The sequence below is a fragment of the Petaurus breviceps genome, unplaced genomic scaffold (genome assembly GCF_028583685.1).
Source record: "Petaurus breviceps papuanus isolate PSGF00001 unplaced genomic scaffold, PetGlider_PUasm1.0 90804, whole genome shotgun sequence".
NCBI classification, from domain to species: domain Eukaryota; kingdom Metazoa; phylum Chordata; class Mammalia; order Diprotodontia; family Petauridae; genus Petaurus; species Petaurus breviceps.
The window spans coordinates 19,524,037-19,535,456 of NW_027187348.1; positions in this window are offsets into that span (position 1 = coordinate 19,524,037).

The following is an 11,420-nucleotide window of genomic DNA, read 5'->3' on the forward strand; positions in this document are numbered from 1 at the left end:
CAGGATCAGTTGAATAGGAAGGGATGATATATAAAAAATAAAATTAAGAGGTAAGAGAGGAATATAATGAGAGGAGGTAGGGAGAGATAGAATAGGGTATATATTACCTCATATAAAAGAGGCAAGAAAAAACTGTTACAATGGAGGGGAAGAACAGGAAGGCAAAAGGGAATGGGTCAGCCTTACTCTCACTGAATTTGGCTTAAGGAGGGAATAACATACACACTAAATTGAGTATCTTACCCTACAGGAAAGTAGGGGGTAAGGGGACAAGAAGGGGGATGATAGAAGGGAGAACAGATTGGGGGGTACCGTAGTTAGAAGTATACACTTTTGAAAAGGGACAGAATCAAAGTAGAAAATAGAATAAGTGGGGGGCAGTATAGGATGGAGGGAAATATAGACATTCTTTCACAATATACCTACTATAGAAATGTTTTGTGTAACTACACATGTATAACCTATATTGAATCGCTTTTCCTCCCAGGAGGGGTAGGTGACTGTAACACCATGCACTAGGAGCAGCTTTCCAGAAGAATGCTACTGTGGACAGCTTTTAAGGTTCTGATTACACAGTATAGTGAACACTCTATTTATTCCATAACAAATCAAAGCAAAACATTCACAGAAAATCACAATATAGTATTCACAACAGCTTATAATTAAAATGGCCACATAGTTTCCACCATAATGGCCACAAAGTTTTGAACAAAGAACAATCATCTCAAAGTATAATAGTCAAAGTCCTCCACTCATGAGGCACACTAAGTTAACTCAATCAGTCACTATTCAGCAATCAATTATTAAGTATCATTAATCACTAAGTACAATCATTAGAGAATACACAAACTCTCCACCCCTAGGTCACTAGTAAACTACAATTTCATCATTACTCAGTACCCAGGAAGAGTCTTTTCATCTTGACTTGGGGCCAATTCTCAGATTCCCTGGATCCCCTTCCATGGTCCCAGATTCTACCTGGATTCACCAGACTGTCCCCTGAGTTCAATGGCAGACAGCTCCCAGTTCCTTGTCCAGCTCTCTGGGTAAGTCCTGCATCTCAAATCCTTCACAATTTCTGCTCCCAGGAATTCAAGGCTCAACCAAGCCACAAACAGACAAAGTCCCTGCATTGAGGGCATGCTTCCTCAGTCTTCTGCAGCTTGTTAAAAAAATCAGAATCACCTTATCCAGCCTGGGGGGAGGGAACTCCTGGGCTCCTGTTCAGAAGAAGCTCCACCACAACAAGTTCTCAGGAAATTCTGGCTCAGTTCTTGATTCTCTCTTCAGTAGCTCCTCTGCTTCCAAATGCTGGTCCCAAGAAATTCTGACTGTGCCTCTATAGGGCTTTTCTTATACACACAGCATTAGCTACTTCCTGTTTCAGCCTTCCTGTTAAGTCAGGAACAGGGGTTCATACCTTCTGTTTCTTTCACAGAGGTTTGATTAGTTACTAAGTGCTAAGTACCTGCTTACTTGCCAATACAAAAAGGGGTCTTCAAACTACCATTACAGTGACAAGGGAAGAAGGGAAAGAATCTGGAAATCAAAGTTTTAAAATCAAATGTTTAAAACATATATATTTACATGCAACTGGGAAATAAGATATACAGGCACTGGGGTATAGAAATCCATCTTGCCCTACTAGAAAGTCATGGGGAGGGGGGGGGGAGAGAATATAAAAGAGAGCAGATTGGGGGAAGGGGTATTCAGTAGAATAGCTATTTCGGGGTGGGGTAGGGGAAAGACAGGGAGAAAATTTGTAACTCAATCTTGTGGAAATGAATGTTGAAAATTAAAAATAAACAAATTAAATAAAAATAATTAAAATTTAAAAATGAAGAAGAAATCAAAGCTATCAATAGTCATATGAAAAAATTCTCTTATTGCTGTTGTTTAGTTATTTTCAATCATATTCAACTCTTCATGACCCCTTTTGGGGTTTTCTTGGCAAAGATACTGCAGTGATTTACTGTTTCCTTCATCAGGTCATTTTACAAAGGAAAGTGAGGCAGAGTTAAGTGACTTGCCCAGGGTCACACAGTTAGGAAATGTCTGTGGCTGGATTTGAACTCAGATCTTCCTGACTCCAGTCCCAATGCTTTATCCATTGTATCACCTTGCTCCCCCTAAAGTAGATTACTTGTCCTCATAAAGAATATAGGAATTGCATGTTAAATCTCACACTTGTGATCCAGTAATACTTAAAGCTCTTCCCCTATCCACTGATTCATAATGTGTCAGAAAGATAATGATCATTTAAATGTTATTGATCAGTTGTCACTAAACCTTTTTCATCATAGGGGTGATAGGAGGTGATCCAGTCATTGTATTAACACTCTCAGCACTACCTAACAAGGGACAGCTTTGATTTTTTAAGCTCTTTTTTCTCATCAGTCCAAATCCATCTTCCAAACATTATTCCTTTTGCAACACAGAATAATATTACTCTCCCACTTTTTTTTTTTACCAACTATTGATTGATTGAAAAATATTTGAAGACAACTCTTGTGTTCCCCTGAGATTTCCTTTTCCAGGCCAAGCACCTTCAGTTCCTTCAATCGTTCTTTATCTCACACGGTTTGTAGACCCTTCACTACCTTGACTGTCTTCACCTGGACAGACTCCAGTTCATCAATCTTTTTTAATGTGTTGTATCAAGAATTTAATACTTTGGGGCAGCCAGGTGGCACAGTAAGTAAGAGCACTGGCCCCAGTGTCGGGAGACCTGGGATCGGTTCCGGCCTCAGATACTCGGCACCCACACAAAAATAACTGGCTGTGTAACCTTGAGCAAGTCACTTAACCCCAATTGCTTTAAAAAAAAAGAATTTAATACTTTACTAATGGTGTGATCTAGCCAGGACTCTGCACACTATTATCTTCCTTGGTCTATAGTCTATACCTCAGTTCATGCATCCTGAGATTACTTTGTATTCATTTGTATTTTCAGAAGCTGCATCACAATATTGGCTTATATTGAACTTGTGATTAACTAAACCTACCTACCTGGTCTTTCTTTTTTTCATATGCTTTGCTTTCCAAACAGGTTTCTTGCATTCTCTAAGCAGGCAACTGTTTTTCAGTCTTCAATTTTCTTTTTTTAAAAACAATATGGAATTTCCCATTTACTCTTCTTAAATTTCACCCTCCTCCTTAAACTGTAGCAACAGGTGGAGGCAGTGACTGACAGGTAAGCAGTGAGAAGTTCCTGAGCTCAGCTGGGAATAGGACCATGTTTAAAGGTAGCAAGGAAGAGCTATGACAAGAAGCCTTAGAGACCAAGAGCTACGATGAAGGCAGTGGACACTAGAATAAAGGAAGTACAGATCCCAGAAATAAAGAAGGGAAAAGCTGACAATGACCAAGTTCCAAAGATGCTCAGTAGCAGTAAATGAGACAAAGACTTGAATAGTTAGTGTTGTTAGATTTGGGGGGACCAACCTTGTGACCGTACCATTAGGAGGAAGAAAGGAATGATGCCCACTGCTAGACAGGATATAACTACTCTCTTGCTAACAGGGCTAGGATATTAGGTCTTTTTCTGTACTTTACATGCTGGTTAATATATCTATATGATGTTTAAAAATAATTAAATTTCTTCATTTTGGAGTCTTCCAGCCTGTCAAAATGCCATGGTTGGAAGAACATCTGATTTTGGAATAAGAAGTTTAAATTTCACCTCTTTTATTATACCTATGTGACCTTAGGCAAATCACATAATCTTTTTACACCTTAGTTTGCTGACTGGTAGGATGAGGGGTTGTATATTTGATGACCTCCAAGGCCCATTTCAGCTCTGGCTCCATGATCCTACAATACAAAAAAAATCATGATTTCGTCCCACGATGTAATGCTCTCTGTCCCAGGAGAGTGCTATTTATCTAATTGAAAAGTACATTTTCTTTGCTTAAATCCAAATTACTGTCCAGCCAGCACAAAGCTAAACTCAGTGTCACCCAGTGGCAGCCTCTAATGACACACTAACTTGACATTAATCCATTAATCAATATTCTTTGTATATGAGTGTTCAACTAGCTACAAAACTACTTTACTCTGCTTTGTTTCTATGTCATAAGTCTGGACCCTTGCCACCTCAGAGATAGATACATAAATATATAAAATATACTTCATGTTACTGTAAGGAAAGTCACTATGGTAATATGAGGGGAAGTCAATAACACAAGTGAATTGAAGCATATGTTCAAAATACTTGATTTCAGAAACATGAATAAATATATTGCCAACTTCATATTGTAGACATTACAAGTACTATATACTCAGACATAATAATGAAGACTTCTGGAAATGCATATATTCTAAGTGAAATATATCCTTAAAAATTAAAATCCACCCTAATTGTTGACTCTGGCTCATCTGTTGTATTTCTATCTTTAATTGCTCTCATGTTGTCATTTTATTGATCCATAGCATTAAATACATCATACTTATGAAAAATAACAGGCATAACAGCTATATTTATATAGCAGTTTAACAGATTCAAAGTGCTTTACCAATGTGACATCATTTTTATCCTCACCACAACCCTGAAAGGTAGGCGTTATTATAATCCCATTTTACAAATGAGGAAACTGAGGATACAGAGAGATTGAGTGACTTGCCCAGGGTCACAAAGCTACTAAGTGTCTGAGGTTGGATTTGAACTCGGGTCTTTCCCAACTCCAGGTTCAATGCTCTATTGTAGCAGGAAAAAAAAAATGGAAGCATAAGAAAAGTCAAGTTATTTGTTTGAGATCACATAGAAGCTACTTAAAATACCAAGACTAAAACTGGCTTCCAAAATCCATTTTCATGCTGTTACTTCTTATATAGAAGCATTTAGAATTGTTGGGCTTTATAGAGTAGGGCACAAATACAATTAACAAAAAGCTGCAAAAATTCAGCTTCATCTTTCTACTTCAGACGTAATTTAAGAACTTAATAAGTACTCAGTTGTGTCACAGTTGTCAAGAGGTGATGCTTGTTATTTAAAAAAAACTGGTTAATTAGGACAGAAGGAAAGTACTGGATTTCATGGAGAATCTAAGGTCTGGGGAGAAGGGAAAAGAAAGAAATGGTTTTCTCTTCTATTAGTGTTTGGGGGATTGCTGGGAACTTCTTATAAATTAACTATTCTTTATCTTTATGGTGGAAGAAATGTTGACATTTAAAAACAAAGCAAAACAATATGGCCTGTTGGATTCATAGTTTCAGGAAGCAGCCATGAACCATAGTCTAATCTGAAGGAGGGTACAGAGGCCCCTAGGCTAGTATAAATCTCAAAGACTGACTCACAGCACAGAACACAGTTGTCTGTACTCTAGACCCTGAGAATGTTCTACTCCTCTAATTGATTGGTGAGTCCCAGTACCTCCTTTAAGGAAGAGGCCCAGGTCAACCATGTCTTCACTCTGCAGGCTGCACTCATGAGCCATCTCAACAGAACATTCTCTACCATGTCATGGAAACCTCTTCACCCTGGAAGCTCACTCCATCCCTGGACTACTTCTCACATTAGAAGAAGCACCTTCTGTCTCTGTGACCTCTCCCACTGATTAGTTTGTTCCTCATTAAATTTCTTTTTTAAGGAAGAAGTCCAGGCCAACCATGCCTTCATTCCTCTCCAGGCTGCACTGCTGACTCATCTCCACAGAACTTTCTCTTTCATGTCCCCACACCAGTACCTTCACCCACACCTTTTCAGCTCCCTTTTACATGTGATATTCTTCTTTTTAGAGTATTAGCTCCTTGAAGACAGGAACTATCTTTCCTTCTTCTTGTATTTATATTCTTAGAGTTTAACATAGGTCCTGGCACATCACTAAGTACTTAATAAATGCTTGCCAACTTCCTCTATCATTAATTCATCTCTTGAATTTGGCTTTACCCATCAACATTCACGTTGTAAGTAGCAATTGTACATTTCTTTTTATATCTTTCCTGGAGATCTGTATATTTTATGTTTGTTCTTATTTAATGTACCTAGTTTAATACCTAATTTAACCTGAGTCCCAAAGCCCATTGAATAATGGGACTTTTCTCATTGGTGAAGAGCAGTATCCTGTGCCTGTATGATGTCAGTGAAGGGTTGGCAAGAGCTAGAGAGAGGAAAGGTTTGGGTTTTTCAAGCTCCCGAGTCTCTTTGGGATCTGTGGTCACTGAGAATTTCTGGATTCCAGTTTCAAGACAGAAGATGGATGACAGCAATACCACTTTGGGTTGATGAAGGGATATGACTTTAGGAAGAAGCCAACACAAGAGAAAGTGGCAGTCTCTATCATGACTCTCTCCCCAGATTGCTACATTGGAAATTGGAGGAAATTTTCCCTTGGGTAAGATCCAGGATTTTCTCTCTTGGTTGAGCTTGGCTCTCTCTCTCCCAGTGAGAGAGTTCCTTTACTCTGTATTGTCTGGTATAAATTCTCCAATGTGTATACTTTCTCTAATTTCTCTTTTGCTACCAACTTGGATAAATAGGGTTTCTTTGTTATTCACTATGCATTTTGTGGAACCAGTATTTGGTGGGAAAGGGGTCAAGCCTTGGAAATAAACCTTGGGTTTTCCTTTCCATATTAATGACCAGTGATCAGAAGTTTAGCTTGAAACTGAAAACTACCAATGCTTCTTAAACTGTGGGTCATGACCCTGTATGGTCACAAAAAATTCGGCAACAGTAAAAAGTTTCTGAATGCACAATGACCAAAAACGCATTAAAAATCAAACATGTAATAAATCCAAGGTGTTTGTAGCAGCACTTGCCTGTGTTATATTATGCGACTTCAAGCCTTGGTTCTGAACCAAGTATGAACACAGTATGCACACTTTGCACTTCACGTGCCCTCAGGCCACACAATGCTAACAAATGGTGAAACCAGAAAAGGGGTTGCAAGTGGAAAGTTTAAAAAGCCCTGACCTAGACTAATGACACATGAGGAAGCAGATAGATATAATTGTTACCTAACTGCCGCCTCTCTCTGAGGAGAGCAGAGCGGCCAAGCTTCTGACTTCAATCTCCTGTTCCTCTCCTGGCAAGAATTAAAGTCTCCCTTGGAGAAGAAGGATTGGGGGAGAAGAGGGTAGAGACGTCGATTCTGCTTCCCTTCAAGCCACACAATGATACACCCATGCAACATTCGAGGGACAGCTCTCATGACATTAACATTTCTTTTCCTGTGATGTCAGATAAGAAATCAACCATATGGACTTTAGCAAAACCCACCCTCCCTATAGAAGCTGTAATAGAAACTGCCTGAACAAGCTGCCCAGGAATGAAAGTGATTATGATTCAAGTACCTTGTACACTATTTGTGAGAAGTGATAGAAAGTGAGCAAATCTGGCTGTGCCCAATCACAGACTACTTCTCCTTCCATGGACTGAAGACTAGTGCACCTGAGACAGTGGTGAATGAACTGGTTGTACTCTCCTTATAATTTTTCTTCCCCATGAGGCAGCGAGGAGGTGAAATAGTAGATTACTGGGTCTGGATTCAAGAAGATCTGAGTTCAAATCCAGCCTCAAATGCTTACTAGCTAAGTAAGTATCCTGAGCAAGTCACTTCACCTCTATTTGCCTCCATGTCCTCAACTGTAAAACAGGGGTAATAATAGCACCTTCCTCCCAGGGCTGTTATGAGACTCAAATATTTGTAGAGTGTTTAGTGCAGTTCCTGACATACAATAGGCATTTAATAAATGCTTATTCCCTTCTCTCCAGTCTCTGAGATTCTTGTTGTTTGAGTTAAAACACACTGAAATAAAAGGCATATTGCCTTATGTATAGTTTATGTAGGTCTGCCTTTTTCTTTTGCGAATTGTTTCCGATTCTTGAGTCCTATAATTTCAGTAAAGGATTGGGAAAGCCTACACCCCCATCCCCACCCAAAATACCTTCTTCATCTAGTTAGTGCTGGTGTATGCAATTCTATCAAAAGTTTCATCCCTCTGGGTTAAATATTTTCTTCTCCCAATAGCCTCTTTTAAAATTAAAAAAGGCTCATGAAAAGATGCCACATTGAGCTGTTTTTTCCACATCAATATGAATAGGTTCATATAGTTCCTATTCTCTAAAACCACAGGAAGGGTCTGGGACAGCATGAAGGCCTTGTGAATGTGGTGGGGAGGTAAGGAAGGGAAAGAGGGTAGCTCTGATAGGTGAGCTTTTGCCATATCTTTCCTGGATATAGGTTTTCAGATAATCTCATGCCACCACTGGTGTACACTAACCACCCCTCCCACATCCCCCTCCCCATCTTCCCTTAATGGATTATCTTTCCCTGTTAAAACATAAGCTCCTTGAGGCTTGTTTTCTATTTCCAGAACTTAGCACATTGCCTGACACATGTTGTTCAGTCATTTGCAGTCATTTCCAATTGTCTGTGACCCCATCTGGGATTTTCTTGTCAAAGATACTGGAGTGGTTTGCCATTTCTTTCTACAGTTCATTTTATAGATGAAGAACTGAGGCAAATAGGGTTAAGTGACTTGCCCAGGGTCATACAGCTAGTAAGTATCTGAAACCATCTTTGAACTCCTATCTCCAGGCCCAGCTTTCTATCCACTGTGGCACCTGGCTGCTCCTGCCTGGGACATAGTAAGTGCTTAAAAATGATTCATCTATCTATCTAGAAAAAAAAAAGAGGGAGTTGTCACCTAGTCCATAATTTTGCCTAAGGACAGCCCTTGCTAACCTAGTTAGTTTGCTGGTGGGTCTTGAAAAATCCAGTTGTACTTTTTCATTTTGTTATTGCTTATTTAATAGACAAAGTTTCAATTTATTAAATATCAAAACTCTTTGCAGCTCTTGGCTCCATCTTCCACCATAGTTGGTGATGTGGACAGTAATCATGCTTCAAGTGAAGGTTATTCGAAATGACCTTTGAGGTTACTTCCAGTTCTGAGGATCTCTGATTCTGCATTCAAGAGAGAGTGGTCTGGTATTGTCTAGAACAGCCAATATTTCAAAGGCTGAGGGCTCAACTTCACTAGAAGCCCACAAACAAAGGTTGGATAACCAGAATGATAATATGGTTCTCAGAGTGTTGCCTGTGGACTTCTGGAGATCTTCAAGGCCCTCCCAGGGGGTACTTGAGTTAAAAAATACTTTCACAGTCATACTAAGATGTTATTTACCTATTGAAATCCTCCTCCTTTTGCCAACTACATGTCTATGTAAGACCAGACTTTTTCATATGCTCCAATCAAAACAACATATTGCAAACACATTGAATGCAGAGGCATATATGGAAATCCAATTTTCTTCTATTAAGCCAGACTTTGAGGAGATTTTCAAAAATAGGTAAAATAATGCCATTCTTTTCAATATTTGTTTTGTTTTGGAATACATTATTTTTTTTATAAAAATATGTTATTTCTATTTTTATACGCAGGTGTAGCGGCAAGCACCCCAAGCATCCTCAGGGTTTGCCGCCACCACAGGTTCTTGGATCTGCTTTGTTAAAGGAAAGCAACTCAAAATGGGTTAACAAGCTTACTTTAATCAGTCAGATATGTATCGTTTACCTCGTTCAGGGGAAAAAGGTCAGCACCCCGAACTTCAGAATATACAGACAGTATTATCAAGACAGAAACAGATCAAGTACACAGCTTTCCAAACTGTGCGACCATTACATCCATACCAAACAACATCTGGGTTTCAAAGCCGGGGGACTCTCAACAACGACTTCCCAGAATTCAGATCAAATCACAGAACACTTCTCAAAGTGAGTCCCAAAACAAAGCTACACATCAGGGCTTATATAGCCTTCTCCTGGCTCAGAGAATGTAACAACCTTATTGACTCACTGGCCAATCAAGAAGTATCTACTGAAAAACAAGCCTCCCTCCCCAGGCTTCAGGTGCACTTTAGCCTAGGGGAAGGGAAGATCTTCCAAATCTGCATTCCCATTACAGCAGGTGACAACCCCTCTTCTTCTTTTTTTTCTAGATAGATAGATGAATCATTTATTAAGCACTTACTATGTCCCAGGCAGGAGCAGCCAGGTGCCACAGTGGATAGAAAGTTGGGCCTGGAGATAGGAGTTCAAATATGGTTTCAGATACTTACTAGCTGTATCACCCTGGGCAAGTCACTTAACCCTATTTGCCTCAGTTCTTTATCTATAAAATGAACTATATTATTATTTTAATGAATTAATAAATGCTTTAAAATATGTTTATTTATAAAATGCTTTATCAGTTTAAGTTTCTAACAAAAGCATTCATAGAAATAACTCATACAAATAAAATTTCTTTAGATCTTCAATTTTTAAGATCATAAAGTATCTGAGGCTGGATTTGAACTCAGGATTCCAGAGACCAAAAATTTTGAAATTCATTGGTATAGTGGAAAAAACTAACTCACTGACCAAGTCACTTCTCTTGGCTTCAGTTTCTTCATCTGTTAAAAAAAAATGTTGAGGGGAGGTTGAAGGGGAAGAGTGTGAACTAGATGGCTTCTGGTAGCTAAATGGCTAGTGAGTAGAACATTGGGCTAGGAAACAGGAAGATTTGAATTTAAATTCAGCCTCAGACTCTTACTAGCTGTGTAATCCACAGCTAGTCACTTAAAGTCTGTCTGACTCAGTTTCCTCAAGTGTAAAAATAGAGATAATAATAGCACCTCCTTCCCAGGGTTGTTATAAGTATCAAATGAGATAATATTTGTAAAGTGCTTAGCACAATGCCTGACATATAGTAGATAATTAATATTTGTTCTCTTCCCCTTCCCTTCCAGCTCTAAAGTTTTGTGATTCTGTAACTCCAGAACTCTGTATGTTGGTGTGCAAGGCTACCAGTCATCTTGTTTCCGTACAATGACTTCCCAAGTCTATCATCACATCTCATGCATTTGGTTTCACCCATAGTTGTTCAAACTATAAGTAGTAAATTGTATAGCCCTTTTTCCCCTTGGCTTCATCAGATCCCAGTGCTCCATAAGTAATTGGTATTGTGATTTTGTTTCACAGCTATTGACATCTGAAACAGTTTCTTTAAATAGTAGCTCACCTGTGGGTACTGAATAATCCGACACAACCCTCTAAAAGTTGTCAGAAGGTGCTTTCTTGAAATGTTATTACTTTGGGGGGGGAAATGTGAAATCCTTGGTACAGCCATAGACATTTCTAGGTTTATTCTTTGCGGGGGAAAAAGTCCTATTTTGAGTGATAGCATATATTTGCTATAGATGGTTTCTTTCAGTTCATATAAGCACAAAGTTATGACAAGAACCAAAATTTGCTCTTTTTTCCTCACTACAGGAAATAATTTATTGTTAAGATGCATTCCTCTGCAAATTCATTCATAATTTTTCAGGGCAGGAAATATATGTCTCTTATTGTCCATAGAAGTAGAGGTAGTAGTAGCAGTAGTAGCAGTAGTAGTAGTAGTAGTAGTAGTAGTAGTAGTAGTAGTAGTAGTAGTAG